The 20,407-nt window shown below is 39.6% G+C and overlaps 1 protein-coding gene across 1 annotated transcript in view; it reads left to right on the forward strand.

Moving 5' to 3' along the window:
* The first annotated feature begins 746 nt into the window (after window positions 1–746).
* Window positions 747–20,407, forward strand: part of CCAP (Crustacean cardioactive peptide) — a 67,750-nt gene continuing 48,089 nt past the window's right edge. Inside the window, exon 1 of the mRNA XM_071592715.1 lies at window positions 747–858. The gene's annotated coding sequence lies outside the window, so the exon portion shown is untranslated. The remainder of the gene's footprint in view (window positions 859–20,407) is intronic.

The following is a 20,407-nucleotide window of genomic DNA, read 5'->3' on the forward strand; positions in this document are numbered from 1 at the left end:
ACATCATCCTCTTCCCCGCGACGCAAATTCGCGCTGGTAGGACTTCACCACGGCTCGGTGGAAGCGTTACAACGGGCCGTGACGAGGGAGCTTGGCGGCATTCCGGGCGCCGCCTTCCAGAAGGCGTACGAGGAGTGGAAAACCCACTGGCAGCGGCACGCACAAGGGTGCTACTTTGAAGACTTTTGAGTGTATTTATTAATTCTGGCAATATATTTTTTGTTAATCGACTCAATCCTACTCCTTTTGGGACAGCCCTTGTCCTTCGTAGAATCTTCGAGTGCCCGCGGAAAAAGAACAACCGAATGGAAAAATGCGATTGTCCTTTTCCGCAGAGAAGTCGTGAGTGAATGAAATGGTCGGAATAACGCAGAATATTGTGGAAAGATTAATGCAAAACCAATTACAGGGTCGCTTACCCTTGACGATGCTCGGAAAGACACGGAAAGAAGTGCAAGGGAAAAACACGGGACGGGGAGGAGAGACACCTGGCGATTTGTTCAGGAAGCCACAAGTTAGTCGAGAGCGATTAAGGTACCGCGAGGCCCTCCCTCCCCTCTACCCCCTCCCTCACCCCCTCCCTCCACCCCCTCCCTCAATCCCTCACCCCCTTCCATCCTCCACCGGCACTAGTACGCAACCGCGCGTGGGCGGGATTCAGGGGGTGAGTGGCGGGGGATGCAACACGATAAACCTCCCCCTATAAAAGGGCGCCGCGGTGTTCGGCGTCGGTCGTGGCTCTCGGGAGACGATATTGTTCAGAATACTCCGTGTCGAGTCCAGAGGGAGTGAGCAGCGAGGAAGGAAGTCATTGAAAGGCCATCCGCCACCGCGGTTCAAGAGGGAGACGCCATCCGAGTAAGTAGCGCGGGGCTCCCTCCCCAAAACCTTTCGGACGCATCTGCAAAGCACGCCTCAAGTTCCACAGCATCTTGAAAGTTTAATCTTTTATCGCCGTCATGGAAACAAGTTTCACCACCAGGTCAGCCATCGTTCTCCATACGCTGTCTTCGTTTCTTCTTCATTTGTTTATTAATTTACGCGTGGCTCTGCAAGTCACCGCCAGCGTGTGCGATAGGTCCACGTGTTGCCAGTAGACGGAAATAGTACGGAATTCAACGTGAGTTGCGGAGAAGTTATACGATTCAAATGATGGAGATAATTTTTGGAAACTGATTTACGTACATCACAGTATCTAAGTTTAAATCACTAAAATCTCGCTGCGGATAGAGCTGCTAGCAAGTGTTACGAGAAAACATAAGTTGGGTACAATGGAGTCATTAATATAAGACACACATTAGGCTACTGACCATAAACAAGGCACCACCGTCGGCAGTTATTCTAATCCCTTATCGTTCGTGGGAAAAGTGACTTCTTAAATCTGTTTTGCAGTTGTTCTGTTTGATTTTAGAGACATGATCTCTCCTACCGTGGTACGATGGGGGTAATAATACATTTTGAATATCACTACTAAAGAGAAGTCCTTCCAATTTATGCAATAGCTTCAATCTGTAATTTAACTTTTGCTCCGTGGGTGATTGCCAGCCTAGCTCCTCTAATGATTTTGTTACGCTGCTAAGTTTGTCATAACAACGTTTTACAAATCAAGCTCCTCCACGCTGCACGCGATCCAATTCGGATGTCAATCCAACTTCATACACTAGCAGCATATTCTAAATGAGGCCTAACCAGCGACAGATACCATTTCTCTTTGACGTTTTCATCACATTTACCCAATACTCTTCTACTATCTCTTAATTTCTTGTTAAATTTTCCACATATGTCCCGTATTTGTTTAACCGAGGGGAGGTCGTGAGTGAATCGAGTTAGAGTAAATTCTCTTTTCGAGTCGAGTTAATCGAGTGTGCACTTTTTGGTTCGGTATTTTAGATGCAGAAGGCGTTCGGAGTAGAAATGTTCCTTTTCCAAAATCCATCATCACACAATTTTAAGTTTAAATTAATCTCCATGTGTTCAACATATTATGTACGGAGCCTGATTAAACTTCTGCTTCGACGTTTTAGAAATTCAATGCAAAAATGAATACTATTTAATTTTTCGAGATAAACCAATTTTAGTTTTCAACATCAGTCTCTTGTTAGGCGTTTCTCTCGTATAACGATTTCTATGTTTATTTCATATGTACTCGTATTTCTATGGAATGAGGCAGATTTTCTCTTTTTGTTTTGGGTCAATCAGTCGCAGCCGTATTGTTATAATAGCTGTGATTATTCTCTAAGTATTGATATGGTGCATTTACCGTGAAAAATTGGTGTATTTAGTTGCTGGTCCGAGTGAAATTCCGCCATGAAAGTCCCTTATGTGCGTGTGTTCACATGGTCATGGAAACTAGATTTCCGGAATATTTTGTTAAGGTTGGATATAGGATCGTCTGATGTTTAAAATCATGCAAAAGTTTAACTATTAGGTGAAGTGGCTTCCCTTCATTGCGTCTTGCACATTTTACGTGCTAAAGTAAGGAATTTCACATTAAACCCACGCAAAAACGGCTAATGGAAGAAGTTTAACAGTGCAATTATAATTATGCAATTCACGGCCAAACAATTGTGACACCATAGAGTAATTAACAAAATTGATTTTAATGTCACGCATGGCAAACCTTGAAAAACATTACTAATACTCAATAAATGAAGAATACAATGTATCTTTCCACTGTTCTTTATTCACGTACAACTAGTTTCAACGCTTAAGCGTCTTCATCAGGCAACTGATGATGACGTTTGAGCGTTGAAACTTGTCGTACGTAAATAAAGAACAGTGGAAAGATACATTGCGTTCTTCATTTAATGAACATGAACTTCCACAAAGTTGAGCCGGGAACAATTGAATATAATTAGAATACTCTTTAATCTTTGGTTGAATGAAACAAATGCTACATGAATGAATTACATCGCACGGGTATTTTTAGCGAAGCAAAATTTATATATGGCTTGTAAATGTCTCAAGCAGGAGATTCGATTTCTTTAATTGTTTTTATCATTCACAATGGACTTGCCCACTTTTTATCGTCCGTAAGCATTTAAAATGAAATTCTTGTTCAATTGACTAACGTAGTACGAGGTATTTCTAGTGTTTACGTTTGAAAAATCGTAAATCATCTGGATTGGACTGTATCATTGGTAATTTGTTTGTCGTGGAGATCGTTATTTGAACGCCCGCTGCCAGAGGTCATTTGGGTTGGCAATCCCGACCCCCCCCCCACTCCGACGAACGGGGCGAGCAAGTGATCACGGATCAACATTCGCTCAATCTTCCGAGTGTCACCCCCTGCCACTCACTGGACGAGTGGCGAGATTCGCTCCTTCTACCGTCGGGGCAGAGCCGTGCGTGCTGCCCCCATGGCGGGGGGGGATCGACCCCACCCCACCCTCCGGGGGCAGCGTGATAGTGATCCCCCACCGAATCCCCCTCGCTCGAGCACCAATCTCATCAGCGACCGACAGGAGGATCCTCAGACGAACAACACTGCGTCTGTTGTAACCCATGAAATTCATAAGTAATAAAAGAATGTCGTCTCTCCAATCAAGAGGATAGATTACGAGGTCATTTACATCAACGATCCACGATGAATCTCTTCGCTGAAAAATAGTCACAGGTGAAGAAAAACAAAAGAGCAGGGCCCGGTTGCAGTTCATTGGACCTTCTTGTTCCGTCATTTATTCGTGTTTTCTTACTTTGTTATTGTTCCGATTAGTTATCATCACCATTTTCGTCTCTCTGTTAAATTACTCATTTAAACAAATTGAATAGCTTCAGACGTTATGTGGTGGAAGTCGAGCATAATGAATAACTGATCGTAGCACTTTTCCACTTGATATCAAGTTATTCATCATTCTCATTTAAATTTTTGACTGCTAATTTTTAACTTTGCATTAATTCAAAAAGTTTACCAGTTTATTTATATTTCGGATAATTGTTCTTTAATAATAATAAGTTCCTTCGCTTCTACGTAACAGTGAGCAATGCATGTCGATAATTTGAAATAACGGCATTTTTCGTATTTCCTCGCAGCAACATTTGAAAAATTTTAACACAAGTGCCATCATATGTACATTGCCAGACTTGAAATTGCAGGAGTGGGGAGAGTCACCCCCGGTGGTCTAAAGGGTGGTGCTACCGCTCAGCGTTTGAGGTCGCAGAGGAAGGGTGGATTGCTTGATATTATTTTGCCGTTGCATTTATGGAGACGATGGCTAAACACCGTCGATTATTGGCCAGGACGCTAATTTGTCGAAGCGATGTCAAGAAGACCGGAAATGAATTTTACTCGGAAAGAGATCTGGCCTTAAACCCAAAAAGTGCTACATTCGCATCCGGAATCTGACGCTTCTCATGAAAAGGACTCTTTTATCATTCGAGTTACTGGTGAATGTGATTCCTAGTACATGTCTTTTACGCGTGGTAGTTTCTTACTCGCTAATACCTGACAAGGACCTAAATTAGATCGAGTTTTGCAAAATAAAACCGCCTTTTAATTTCTCTGAAAATTTTCAAAGTCAAATACATCCAATTATTTCGCCTCGTGGATCGAAAATTGAGCAATTAAAAACAAAAACACGATTTTTTGGCATTCTTTTGCCTCAAATGATTTTTCCCCAATTTTTTCCAACCATTTCCGTAGTTTACAAATGGCGGACGCTGTGCGAAGTCAAATGTTTGCTTAAAATGAGAAAATTTGTTTAACCCTCAAAGGCAGCGAGTAAACGAAGATTTGCGATTTAAGAATAACTTTCTGTTATGCCTTTAAGATCTTATTTCTACTCAGATTAGCTTTCCCAACCAAAATTTCAATTTCATGCATCACTTTCTCATTGATTTCTTCATTGCAATAACCCTAGAAGTCAATTTTAACGCGCACATGCATGGTCTGTATAAAAAGTATCGGGATGAGTTTTGGGACAATATATTTATTTTATATTTAGCTACAATGTCTCAAAATTCTTCAAAATACTTCTTCCCTTGAACGTGGATACACTTTTGCCCTTGCGGTGTTTCCCCGACTCGACGGCTCCCTGGCAGGCGGATTCCGGATAAGGGTACTTATCGCTTGCAAGCTTATTTAACGGCGAGTAGGGTCCCATCTTTGTGGTGTTCTTCGATAGATGGTGGATTTAACTTTTGGGAATAGAAAATAACCTGCTGGTACCAAGTCGGAACTGTAAGGGGGTTGGGGAGTCGTCGCGATTACATTTCGCAAGGTCTTCGCAAGTAGACACTCTCGACTCTGCTCTTCTGGTCGTCCGTCCAAAGATCTTCCGGGAGGACGAGTTTAGCGTAGATCTTTCGCATCGCCAAATTTTCAGTGATGATGGTGGTGGTGCGCGCTGTCACTGCCATCTAATCAATGCCAATACAATCTGCGATCATTTGCATAATCAACCAACGGCCTGAATTCATCACTCCACGCAAACGTCGGAGAAAATTGTTGCCGATACTTTTTATGCAATTTTTTTTAGCATAAAAACTGTAATTACGGCTTATGCAGATCTACACCACTTCTTTGACGCCGTGTTTACAGTCGCATGGCAGAGAAGAAAGTCAACTTTCCCTTCGACGAACGGCCGCTTTGCTCCCCAAAATTGGAATAGAAGTAACGCTGATCAGACGGAATCCCCAGGATAAAATTCCGGAATACGAATTAGTCCGTAAAAACACTTACCCCACGTTTATTCCATCGCAATATGCCTTAATCTAAGCTCTAATCTAATCTTCCGTCTCTCTATTCGCCCACCACCGCGCTCTGATCCCTCTAGAAAATAAGTACAAGCATTAGAGTTAGTTGTACATGGTCCGGTAATCTGTTGGCATCCAATAATTGCATCAAACGTATTCTTAACGAGCAGCCTCATCGATCAAAAGTGGGTGTCTGATAGATCCGAGGACAAAACACCACGACACTTCTAATCCAAGAGCACATGACCCACTGGAACTCATCCAAAGACAAAAAACCACTTTCCAACTACGCTGATTACTTCCTTTACCTCTCTTCCGCTCACCATTCAACGAACCTCTTCCATTTTCCTCCTTGACCCATTCAATACTCTCAGTTTTCATCCTCATTCTGTACGCTAGTGAACGTTGGCACTTCAAACAATCTCCCCCCAATCCACTCTTCTCGCCTTCTTCACAATTTCTCCAGAGAACCTTCCCTCCTTTTCACCTTTTTTTTATTCATCTACATCTACAAAATACCCCGCAAGCCGCCGCAAGGACGTGTGGCGGGTGATGTTAGGTCACCACCCGTAAAAAGGAACACAACCACATGCAAAATAAACATATACATGCAAAACTATACCCACAGTGGCATATGCATTCATACTAGCATCCTTTAATTCAATACACATGCAAATTCATATACTATCATCCAGCAAATAATGGCACCTTAGGATGCAGCAAGAAATTCATCCAATAACGTGCAATTTGAAAAGTAGGAAGGCGAAATTTCACGACCACATGGAAATGCAACATAAAATAGTATCTTCCCCAAGGACAAAGGTAGGGAATGCGATCCAACGCTGTGGGTAGCAGGAGGGTCCCCCCACGGAGAGAAACAAGGGATGGAAGGGAAATTTAAAAAGATAAAAGGCAAAACAAACAATACTGTAAAGAGTACTGCATCATGTAAAGGCATTCCAAAGAGGTCATGCGGAAAGAAAGGGTTTTGACAACAAAAAACACGAGGTCAGTGAAAGTGCATGCCATTGAGTAGACTCAATTATTCCCTAGACGCTGAAGGTGGCAAGTGGAGTTTTGCTATTTTATCATCCAAAGCACTTCGTTTGTTATTTCCTTCCTCTATTTCCAGGAAGCATTTTTTCGACCATAGAAAACATCAAGTTAACAAAAGTTTCACTTTTTAAAATGGTGATATTCAGAGTTATAATTTTTTAATAAACAAGAAAGGCTGTATTCTGATTCAAAAGTAAGTGGAAGTTCGTTACTAATGGGAAATAAAACAATGTGTCATGTGAATGCATCTAACAATTGGCTTAGGTAAAGAAATTGAAGCCTTTCTCAGAACACTAACAGTTCAAAATAATTGGGCCGATTTGCTTCCATTTCTTGCAAAGAAGAAACTCGTAAACCTTTGCGTAAGCCTAAAAACTTAAAAATTAAGGTATTTTTCTGGTCCCTTAGTTTTCTAGCCATGATACATCTAATGAGACACTTCGTAGACAACACGGTGGGTTAACTATATTAAGTAGCCAAAAAGTTAAATTGTATCAATTTAATTTTAATTGTACCAATTAAATAAATCCAAAGTATGCTTAAATTCAATTAAAGCATTTTAAGATGGTTATATAAATTTTCCACATGTAATTCGTTCAGAATTAGGGAGAATTTTTTCCTTCGGTTCTGAATGCGGTTATAAATACTCCCAGAATCTGGTGACGGTCATTAGGTATGATGAAATTCGGTGGACGCGCCTGCATTTGCCGCCGGTGGCGTGCCTGCAATTGCTATCGATGGCCATTCACTGGCCGTCCACTCGCTGACAGCTCCCCTGCCTCGGAGCGAGCGATGCTGCTGCTATTCAATGGAGCGATTTCCGCCAAGCTTTGTTGATCTTGACATTGCTCAAATGCTTCGGGACTGCCTGGAACTTTCCAAGCAATGTGTCGCCAAACATACGACGCACCACCGTTCAGAAAAGGTTTATCACTTTGGCTCCTCCTGAAGAAAAACTATAAAAATGAATTTAAAGGGATACGGCCGCGGAAACGGAATTGTTTCGAAAGAAGTAGTAGCAATTTTTTCAGCGAAACTTCTTAAGGCAATGCAGAGAAATCATAAGGTAAGGAAGAAAATTAAACAAATGTGAAAGAAAAAGGGTTATCGTATTATAGCTGCTCTTGAATTCCAAGCAACTGTGGGAGATCCTGTGACAGTAGAATTTAACGGAGTCATCCGCTAATATGCATTTCAATGCAACAATTTCAGAATGTTAAAATCATTCGCCTTGAATTGGATTCGAACCCGGATCTCTCGACATCCGGCCGAATACTTTGGCCATTTAAGCCTTGGCCTTTGGCGTCCCTATACAGAGGCTTCATCTTATACTCCGAGATTTTGGGGGCTTTAAAGGAACAAGATGTTGTGACGAAATACTGTAAATACGAGTACAATGTCACAGGCATTCGAAGTCGTTCGTGATTCGCCACAGTCAACGAGGTAAGAGACAAAATTAGACACGCTAGGGGTATTTTAACCTTTGGCAAATTCCAAGAAACTGTCGGAGATGCCGCGACAATAACTTTTAAAATTTCGGAGTGTAGGAGGAGGACGCCTCGATAGCTTAACTGGCTAAAGCAGTCGGCCGGACATCGAGGGATGCGGTTTGGAATCCCGGTCAAGGCGAATGATTTTAATTCTCTGAAATCGTTGCATTTTAGTGTCTCCCAATTATTTTGCTTCAGTTCCGTGATGGTTATCACATTCAATGCATAAAATTTTTTTTTAATGTGATTTATTTCCATTTTTTGCCAGTTCAAAGTTATGACGATCACCTATCAGGAATTCTTTTCCGAAGCGATCCAGTTAGCTACATTTATCTGGGTTGCAACATTAATAATTTGAACAAATCACATTGAAAACATTGCAGAATGACTGAGGTTTAAACTAAAACTGGAAATGGTGAAAAAAATGAGTTCCTTTTTTGTAGCATCTGAACTTTCACCGCTTGTGCATATCAATTAGTTTTCTAAATGTATTTTCTGGCGCCAAGGCGTGTTTTATCTTGATGCATTTTTTACAGCACTTATTATTTCATCTAAATTAATAGGAAGTGTTATATTTTTGTCTCGTCCTAAGTTTATAATGTTTTCCTTATTATATTGATTGCAATCTAGGTTCAAGTAGCCTTTAGGTCAATGTAAATTATACTTAAATAAATCATTTCAGCGGTCATTTTCCAACTTTCCCAATTTCTTTAATAGTTGGCCCATATTTCCCCAAGCAACTTCTTCGATATCTCACTTCTTACGCATTAGATGACCCCAAAGACATTTTCTCGAACGAAATTTGTTGATATTATATTAATAAGAATACACCATTTACATTCTGAATTGTATGCTAGTGATACCCTCAGCTTTACCCCAGCTGTGTTATTTTTTTGGATACGAGATCTTTCTGGGAAACTATAGTCGACATAGGTGAAGGCCCCCTCATTACCCTGATGTATGCATTTCACACACCGTCGCGTTTAGTGTTGGGAAAACTCGTCCATCACTAACCAAACCGAACTCCGGGTTGATAAAATCATGAAAATTTAATGCAAACTCGAACATAAGGACAGGATCTCGAGAGTCTATAAAATCAAAAATGAAAAAGATATTCATCTGAGAGACATTTTGCACCAGTATATTTATAACTGTATATTAAAGTTTTGGAAATTTTTGGGTCCATTCAAACAATCCTAATCTGTAATCTTATTTATGCATCTCCCTTTAATTTGCACAAATATGACCTAAAAATAAACTTAAAAGGTTCTGGAAGATATCTTAAGGTGGTAAAAATAAAACAAATGGATGATGAAGAATAGGTTACAGAAATATAAATTACCAAGATTACTACTACCAAGTGCCCTCTACCACCCCTCCGAATTGGTTCAACCTTGGCGTGGTGGTAGGACTTATGTACCTCCTAAGGGCTCCAAGCTCTATCTTAGATACCGTAGTGCATGTACCTGTCGTTAACATGGCCTAATCCATTAGAATTACTTTGCAAAACTATACTGTACCTTGCTTATCTGGTTTGTGATCATTACCTTCCACATCCCCTAGCGGTGGCTTGTTAGTGCCTAAGAAATAGATAGATTTTGCCAGGCATCATTAACACCTAATTTGAAAAAAACAAACTGATGCACTCTAAAATTCATCGCATGAAGAAATATTTCAAAACCATCAAATTACGTATCAGAAATTTGCTGGAAAAATTATATACTTTTAAAGTTATCTTTTCAGGACACAATCGGAGACTATCAAATTTTTTGCGGCTGTTTACTATGCACAAAAATTCTTCCCAGCTGTCGCCATAAATCATAATTTACGTTTTTGAATGATATCATAGCTTAATAGAATATAGGAGAGCATTGAGCGAATTTTCGCTCCCTCTGAAATCAATTAATTGAAATATTAATCCTGAGTTAAACATGTCCTACCCTCTCCGCAGGATAAAGTGAAATAAAATTGAGCTGTTCAATCTCAGAATTTTCCAAAACAATATATCCAAATCGCAGCTCATTTCGCCTATGTTACTTTCTAACTTTTTACCGTATTTAAGCAAAACTTAGCCCTTAAAAGCCCTTACTCCGTACCTTTTTGGAGTGAGTGGTCCCCATGTAAACAAATTAACTTATGGGTATATATTTATTGGATTAGGAGTAGGATATCCATCACTTCAGTAATTTCCGCTATCCTTCCATCTCAACTCAAGGCGCCCTATAATGCATGTAAAACAATATTTGAACGGCAGAAAATACGAAAACAAAATAAAAAATGAAATATAGAACACGCATACACATATATATATATATATATATATATATATATATATATATATATATATATATATATATATATATATATATATATATATATATATATATATAATTTTTATTATTTTTTTTTAAGGTAATCACCGGTTAAGGTAGGTTTTTGGATGGACACAACTACCAAACAAATATTTTATTACTCCTAACAAAACACAAAATCCATCATCCTACTCAATATCAGGTCCCACTTCATCTCTGAGTACTTTCTTCCTCCCTTCATCCCGTCCAACATCCCTATCCTGCTCCTTCCCTTTCCTCTTTTGCCCAACATTCTACCCTCTATCACAGTCTTCAACATCCCACTGCCGGTCAACACCCCCTTCATCCACTTTTCCTGCCTCCATAGGATTGCTCCCAACAAACCCCTCTCTTCGCCCACCATACCAAGTACTTCCTCATTTGTTTTCTTCTCTGTCCATTTCACCTTCTCCATTCTTCTCCACACCCACATTTCAAAAGCCTCCAATCTACGCCTATCCTCCTGCTTCAATGACCACGTTTCCGCACCGTACATAGCTACGCTCCATATCAAAGTTTTTACGAGTCTTTTCTTAACATCCTTACTCAACGTCCCCGTCATCAACTCCCTCCTCCTTGTGAAAGTCTCTTTGCCTGGCGCAATCCTATTCCTTACGTCCCTACTACTTTGACCGTGTTGGTCCAAAACACTACCGAGATACGTAAACTGTTCTACCTGCTCTAGTTTTTGCCCTCCTATTTTAATGTTAAGCTTAGCCTTTTTCTTTCTAGAAAATCGCATAACCTTTGTTTTCTTAATATTGATTCTCATCCCATACCTGTCGCACTGAATTTCCAATTCGCTCAGCAATGCTTGCAGCCCCTAGGCTGACTGACAAACTAAAGCTTGGTCATCAGCAAACCTAACTGATTTTACGAATTCCCCGCCCACTCTCATTCCTACCTCGAGTTCTTCCCATGCCTCTTTGATCATTTCCTCTGCATACAGGTTGAACAGCGACGGTGATAATGGGCAACCCTGCCTTACACCCCTTCCTAACACTGCCCAACCGGACTCCCCGTTCCCCACTCGCTGCCCACCCGCACCTGAGCAGTCTGAGACATGTACAGGTTGCGGATTAGCCTCCTTTCCCTCCAATCTATTCCTATTTTCTGCAGAATACTCATTAGTTTTTCCCAATTCACTCTATCAAACGCTTTTTCGAAATCTACGAAACAGGCAAATACCTCCTGGTTGTATTCTATATTCCTCTCGATTAATAATCTCATTATAAAAAATATGATGGACAATAGATATATATATATATATATATATATATATATATATATATATATATATATATATATATAGGTACCAGATGATCCTAGAAAACCTTAACCGGCACAGGGGAAGGCACTGGTTCCCCTACCCCGATGTGTGAATTTCAAATGCTATCGGGCGTAGTACTGGGTGACCTCAACCATCACCTACCAAGACGACCTTCCGTTTGATTACTGTGTTTATGGTTTTTCATATACATATATATTCCTCCCATTAAGTACAGCTTTGACGCAGCTCAATACAGCCTGTGATAGGCTTCCATATTTCTCAGTAGATATCCCATGAAACCCTCCCATGAACTACAACCTTGCCGTGCTGGAAGGGCTTGTGCGTTCCGATGAACCCTAGCGCTGTGCTAACGGGAGCAATGGTATTTGCTCCTGGCAGAGTCACCCAGGTCGAAGGCTAGGAGGCAGACGAAAGGTTGTCCACCCAGCGTCTGTTCCTCAGTGAGGCGGCTGCAAAGCTTTCTTACCCTAGTGGGGCGGCCATTGAGTGATGGTGTCATGTTAAAAACACTATTTGAGGAATGCAACAATTTCAGAGTGTAAAAATCATTCGCCTTGACCAGAATTCTAACCCGGATCCCTGGATGTCCGGCCGAGTGCTTTAGCCAGTTAAATTATCGAGGCGTCCTCTTTAACTCTAATATTTTGGGGGCTTTAAAGGAACAAGATGTTGTGACGAAATACCGTGCACACAATGTCACAAGCATTCGCTGTCGAATCCAACGCGCCACAGTCCACTAGGCTAAAACCTAATTTAATCACTTATGTTGTTTTTACCTCTGACAAAGCCCAATAAACTACGGGAACTGCCGCGACAATAACTGTTAACGTAGTAATCCGCTAATATGCATTTCAATGCAAAAATGAGGAAGCAAACGGGAGACCACCTCAGTTATTATCCCCAAGAGTTATGTGATAAACAGTGTAGAGATTTTGAGTCCTGGCAACTACGGGGCTCGGCCCAATCGGCCGTGTGTTGAGCCCGGCAGCGGGAGAGGCAAGGCAACGGCATTCGTCATCTCACGTAACCCTTGCAATGGAGAACCGACGGCAGTAGGACAGAAGACGCAGAAGAAGAAGACTAAATTAGTTAGAATAGGAACTTGGAATGTTGCGACAATATTGAGGACAGGAAAATTGGGGAATGTTAAGCGAGAGATGGAAAGGGGGAATAAAGATATTTTAGGTCTATGCGAGGTGAGATGGAAAGGTAGCGGGGATTACTGGAGTGATAGTTATAGAATAATTTACAGCGGCGGGGACGAGAGCCAACGAGGGGTTGCCATAGTATTAAATGAAGATGTAGAAAGAAGCGTAATCAACATAGAACAGGTAACAGATAGAATATTACCAGTAGAGATAAAAGCAGAACCGACGACCTTGGTTATTATTCAAGTATACATGCCACCGAGCAACCATACGGAGGAAGAGGTCGATAAGATATACGAAAAGTTAGAGGACATAATCGCGCGTGTTCCTGCAGGAAAACATTTGATAGTGATGGGGGATTGGAATGCGACGTTAGGCGAAAGAAGACATTGTAATTAGGTGGGGGACTACGGTTTAGGTACGAGGATTGACCGCAGAGAGAAAGAAATTGAGTTCTGCAGGAGAGTGTAGTAATACATCACCAACAGTTAGTTTAGACACGACGAAAGGCTTAGGTAAACGAGGTAGGGGCGGTGGGTTAGGAAATGGAATGTAGAATCATTAAATTGAATGAATAAGAATGAGCTTCAGCTAGCTGTAGAAAAAATCATGGATGAGAGCAAAGAGCTGAGTAATATCGAAGAAAAATTGGAAAACATCAAAATAAGGATATCCTAAGCCACAATTGAAACTACGTAGTATTCATATTACATTGTGTACTAATGATACTAATTGAAATTGATGACTACATTCATACTAATTTAAACTACGTTTGTATACATAGTCACTGCTAAAGGGAAAAGGAGAAGGAAACCACGTATGACGGATGAAATCATCAGAAAAATAGACGAGAAAAGGAAATGGAGGAATGTAAACAAAGTGTTACACATAAGGAAGTTCAAAGAATAAAATAATAAATTGATACGGGCAACAAATAAAGCAAAGGAAGCATGGTGGAAGATGCAGTGCGAGGATATGGAAAGTTTTCAGAAGAAGGGTGAAATAGTTGCGCTATACAGCAAGGTTAAATCGCTATCAGTAAGTAAGAAGGGAAGATCTATGCTATGAGTTAGACATAAGGTGGGTATTTAATTGTTGACACAGGAAAGATCCAAGAGAGATGGAAGGAATATATAGAAGAACTGTATAGTAAAGAACTTAGGCCAACAACTGAAACGAAATGAAATAATTTTCTTTGTCATTTAACACACTTTATTTAAAAAACCCGACCCAGATTTCGACGTTGAACGTCATCATCAGTTGGAATTACAAAGTAAATTATTTCATTTCAATATGTTATGCAAATTCCATAAGGTTACACCTGAGATAACAAATTTTATACCAACAATGTTAGACATAGTAGAATATTACGACGTTGAGGACGATAGCTTAGTAGTCAAAATAAAATGATTTCTTAAAACAAAACCTTGTATAACTATATATATATATATATATATATATATATATATATATATATATATATATATATATATATATATATATATACATATATATATATATACATAAGGAAATTATATATATATATATATACATATATATATACACATATATATACACACACACACACATATATATATATATATATATATATATATATCCATCCTATAAAGTTCATTATATCATCGATTTTGTGCAAACAATCTCATTTTTGCTTCATGACTCCTGGTGTCAATAAGAACGCGTTATGAACAATAAAAAATGGTAACGGCTCAAAAACTGCATCGACTTTTCAGTGCAACGAACAAGAGTTATCACAAATATTTAGACGCCAAAGTAATAAATAAATAGCGACAAAGAGATAATTTCATTTCAATGCTCTTATCCCGGCAGGGCTGAGTCACTCGTCTTATTTTAAAAATGCTGATGCCCCAATCACGTTGATTGGGAGAAATTTATTAGAAAAGTTGTTTCCGACGCCACAGTTGATTTAATAACGCTGAGCCTCCAACGGCATGCCTCCGCTAATCTGCGTGGCGTGTGCCTCCGCAGCAAACTTCGCCTCGGGTACATTTTTTGGCAAACCGCAGACATGACGATCCCGGGACTCGCGGGTTCGAACCCGGAGCACGTCACACGCCATCCAACCCCCATAGCACTCCCTTGCACTCAGGCGTTCCAGTATTAAAGCATAGGCACTGCTGCAGCTTGGGCGGACGCTCTCGCCGGTTCACTGCTCAGCGTCATTTATTTCCGTCTCTCAACGCTGTCGGTGTTTCCACGGTGACTGCCTCCCTCTCTTCCTCCCCCGGGGGGTCGCGGGAGAGGGGTTCCCGACATCCGGCGCGCAAGCACGAGTGGACTCCCTCCCTCCTCACCAAATCTGTCTTTTTATTCCTTCGTCGCCGAACCCAATTACCGGCCGAGAACCCTGAAATGAACCCACAATAAGGCGATGCTTTGCGTTAATTAAATCTAAATGAAACGGTCAGCACGAAATAATATGTATTTGGGGCAGGGAGGAAGGAAAACTCCAGCGGTACATTCAAGGTTTTTATCTCAAAAGTCTCATTCATCAACGCCGAGAATTGTGAGTGTACGAGGTGTATTCAATAAATACGCGAACTGGTGAATTCTGGCTTGGCAATGACGCGGACTATAGCCCCGCCCACTAGACCCAAAGAGCCGTCTGTGATTGGCGGATCGTCGAGCTGCGCGTATTGTGCCAGTGATGTTAGCTTATGTTGTCCTTGTTTTTATATATATATATACATTGATCAAGACATTTCAATACAGATACAGAAAGAAAGTACACTGACTTAAATTTTTAATCAATGTTTTTATATATTTTTGCGTCGCCAAAGATCATTCTATTTCGAAATATGAAAATAAATAAGTATATGCATATATATATTTAGTTATTTATTTATACAAATATTTATATACTCGGCGTTGATGAATGAGACTTTTGAGATGAAAACCTAAAATTATATACATGCATATAACACAATATATTATACATACTTCGTTAAAAGTTACTGTTGTGGTATCTCCCGCAGTTTCTTGGAATACTCGTACATGGTCACAATGGCTTTACTTCTATATATGTATGTAGAGTTCTTCCATGTAGTCTGAATAGTTTTCTCATATATATATATATATATATATATATATATAAATTGAGGCGGGCAACAAATAAAGCAAAGGAAGCATGGTGGAAGACGCAGTGTGAGGATATGAAAAGTTTGCTGAGGAAAGGTGAAATTAGTGCGCTGTACAGAAAAGCAAAATCCTTATCAGGAAGTAAGAAAGAAAGATCTATGCTAACAGTTAGAGATAAGGCGGGTAAGATAATAGTTGGCACAAGAAAGATCCAAGAGAGACGGGAGGAATATACAAAAGAACTGTACAGTGAAGAACTTAGACCAACAAAGTGAAATACAGAAAACGAACATGACGTAGAGGAAGATAGCTTAGGTCCAGGCATACTCGACGATGAGATAGAAAGGGCATTAAGGGAGATGAAACTAAATAAGGCCGTGGTGGTTGATAACATTCCTGTGGAACTACTGAACTGTTTAGGAAAATGTGGGAGGAAGAAGCTATATGGGCTTATTCGTAGTAGGCTAATCCGCAACCTCTTTATATCTCAGACTGTTCAGGTGCGAGTGGGGAACGGGGAGTCCGGATGGGCAGTGTAGGGCAGTGTTGCCCATTATCACCGTTGCTGTTCAACCTGTATGCAGAGGAAATGATCAAAGAGGCATGGGAAGAACTCGAGGTAGGAATGAGAGTGGGCGGGGAATTCGTAAAATCAGTTAGGTTTGCTGATGACCAAGTTTTAGTTTGTCAGTCAGCCAAGGGGTTTGCAAGCATTGCTTAGTGGATTGGAAATTAAGTCCGACAGGTATGGGATGAGAATCAATATTAATAACACAAAGGTTATGCGATTTTCTGGAACGAAAAAGGCTAAGCTAAACATTAAAATAAGAGGGCAAAAGTAGAGCAGGTGGAACAGTTCACGTATCTAGGAAGTGTTTTGGACCAATACGGTCAAAGTAGTAGGGACGTAAGGCGAAGATTTGAGCTAACCAAAGAGGCTTTCACAAGGAGGAGGGAGTTGATGACAGGGACGTTGAGTAAGGATGTTAAGAAAAGACTCGTAAAAACTTTGATATGGAGCGTAGCTATGCACGGCGCGGAAACTTGATCATTGAAGCAGGAGGATAGACGTAGATTGAAGGCTTTTGAAATGTGGGTGTGGAGAAGAATGAAGAAGGTGAAATGGATCAAGAAGAAAACAAATGAGGAAGTACTTGGTATGGTGGGCGAGGAGAGGGGATATTTGGGAGAAATTCTATGAAGGCAGGAAAAAAGGATGAAGGGCGTATTGACTGGCATTGGGATGTTGAAGACTGTAATAGAGGGGAGAATGTAATGCAGACGAGGAAAGGGCAGAAACATTATAGGTATGTTGGACGGGAGGAAGGGAGGAACAACTCAGAGATTAAGAGAGACCTGATGTAGACTTGGTTGGTGGATTTTGTACCTTAACCGGTAGAATACCTTATTTTATATATATATATATATATATATATATATATATATATATATATATATATATATATATATACACACACACATACATAGAATATCAGTCTGACCTGAAGAAGGCCGTTAGCTCAAACTATCTTAAACGTGAGTGTCCTTTTATGTCATTTGCTATGTATATATTTGTGTTTTATTTTGCCATCCAGGTGTTATACCTGTATTAATGTTGTGAGTACTTCTGCATCGTCAATATATATTTCCCCCAATTTTTTTTAGTAATCTACCTGTTGAGGAAGTTTTAGATGGACACAATTACCTTTAACATTAGGATTAATAACCACCGCGCCTCGTGCAATCCCTCCTCCCCGTCCGCGGGTCTCCCCATCCCTAAACATGCTTCCCATCATAATACCCCTTTCAACCTGTGCTACAATGTTTCCGTCCTGGCCTCCCTTCCCACATCCGATATCCCTATACAATTAAAAACACTTGAAATGGCATTCATTTACATCTGTATGGCCTATCAGCATCCGGGCCTCAATGTCGTTCACTGATGGGAGTGGCCTAAAATTGTTACTTTGTGGAAGCCCACCCTCACCCCTCCTTCGCCTCCCGTTCTCCCCTTCTCCTGGCCCTCTTCCCTTTCTCTCGCACCCCTCACCTCAACAACTCCAGCAGTCATTACTTCTATATCTTCAGAGGAAGACGGATTGTTTCCGTCGAAATATCAAGAAATAACGTGTGAGTGTTCTTCTTTTTTTGTGTTTCTATATTGTGTGTTACTGTGTATTGTACTATATATATATATATATATATATATGATAAATATTATATATACATACATATAGATAGATGATTTCGTTGACGTAACACGGAAGTGTTGAATAATAAATTGGACAGCAACAAACAATATAGTAACACAAAAAAAGATTACTGACTCGTTATTTCTTGATTATTTTGACGGAATTCTGCTCCGTTTTCATCCGAAGATATAGAAGTAATGACTGATATACATATAGATACATGTGCATATATATATATATAATATACATATATATATTATATATATATACTCATATATACAGAAACAGATATAAGGAAAAGGGATAGGAACACACATAAAGGACGAACACAATAGAGGTGGGGAAGGCGGAATCGAACGGATCACAAGAGTAAAAATATCTCCTTGACCGGGACTCGAACCTCGGATCTTTCCACTTGCCTTATATATATATATATATATATATATATATATATATATATATATATATATATATAACGATTGTCCGGAAAAACTCATACGAGCGGCACAATAATGGGCTGACACAAGATAACACAAATAGAAAAGAATAGACACATATAAAAGAACACTTACACGGTAAATTGTTCGATCTTTCGGCCCTCTCAGGGGCCTTCTTTAAGAGAGTCTCTCTTGAAGAAGGCCCTTGAGAGGGCCGAAAGCTCGAACAAATTACCGTGTAAGTGTTCTTTTATATGTGTCTATTCTTTTCTATTTGTGTTATGTTGTGTCAGCCCATTATATATATATATATATATATATATATATATATATATATATATATATATATATATGCATACGCACACCTTAGTCTAATCATGTCATTTTTATTTTAACTGCAACAACTGGTTTCCTTTTTCTTTGTGACCCTGTGAAATCTATTTTAAATTAAAATTGAATGTCAATATTTCACGATTACGGAACGGTCTTCCTGGATTATTTGCATTTTAACCTACTGTCAAGCCACGGATTTCTTACCACCTCAGCCTATTAGTGATTTCTTCGAAATCCTGTAACCTATCCCGTCTTATCTTTCCAGCTTTTCTTTTTGCACATCTCTTCTTTTGCCCACGCGCATTACATTTTTCCTCAATGTTCACACACTATCATTTCTTTGATAAGGTAAGTATATCTTCTCAGATATTTATGAGATGATTTAATTTGGAATTAGAAATGAGAGAAGAATATATTAATTTCATGTTTCAATATTTTATTTCAAAAGATTGGTAAACTATTGACTTTGAATGATCTAGATGGCATGAATGAATGTGTAGATAAGGCATATACCATCAAAGGGAAAGATAACAGCTGGCCACAGTTAGCAACTACAGTAGCCGTGATGATTAATTTTGGATGTCGTCACCGACACATTGATTATTTCTACGACAACTTTTAGTAGATTAATATAACTAAGAACACATATTTCCGGAGTACTTTGTTCAAATCGATGGGAAGGAACACCTGAACGACATTGTAAAAACATCAAAACTACATCGGAGAGGTCGAAAATGGAAAATAAATGGCAATTTTTGCTTCAAAGCCGAAGGATACCATGGATGTACGATAATACCATATTGAAAGACAAGACCACTCCCAAAAACAGCCAACAGCTAAAGAGGACAAATGTGGAGGAAAATTCCTGAAAAACATTAAAATTGAAATACAAATCAAATCATGATTGGAACTAGAAGTAAAATCATCAAACGGAAAGCTACCATCCTGCTCCATATAAACATCAGTTTTTCATCTCTTAGTAAATTTATGTAACACCTTCGTCTGTGACGTTTCTTAATGAAAAAAAAGAGAATTGCGATAGTTCATATAAGTATACTTATAAGATTTTCAAGACATATTTCATATAAACTTCAGAGATTGAATTGTGTGCAAATATTTATGAGTGACCGAAATTCATGGAAGTAGAAAAGTAGGCAAGGTTCATTGCGCTGAAGCCGACAAGAAAAAAACCCAAAATAAATTGTTTCAAAGCCCCACTCCACATGTTGAACTTCCAGGAATGAGTTATAATTCCCACAGATAATAAAATAAAGCTCTATTAATTAAGATCCTGG

Source organism: Hetaerina americana, unplaced genomic scaffold (genome assembly GCF_022747635.1).
Source record: "Hetaerina americana unplaced genomic scaffold, ioHetAmer1.1.p SCAF_5, whole genome shotgun sequence".
In the NCBI taxonomy this organism is placed as follows: domain Eukaryota; kingdom Metazoa; phylum Arthropoda; class Insecta; order Odonata; family Calopterygidae; genus Hetaerina; species Hetaerina americana.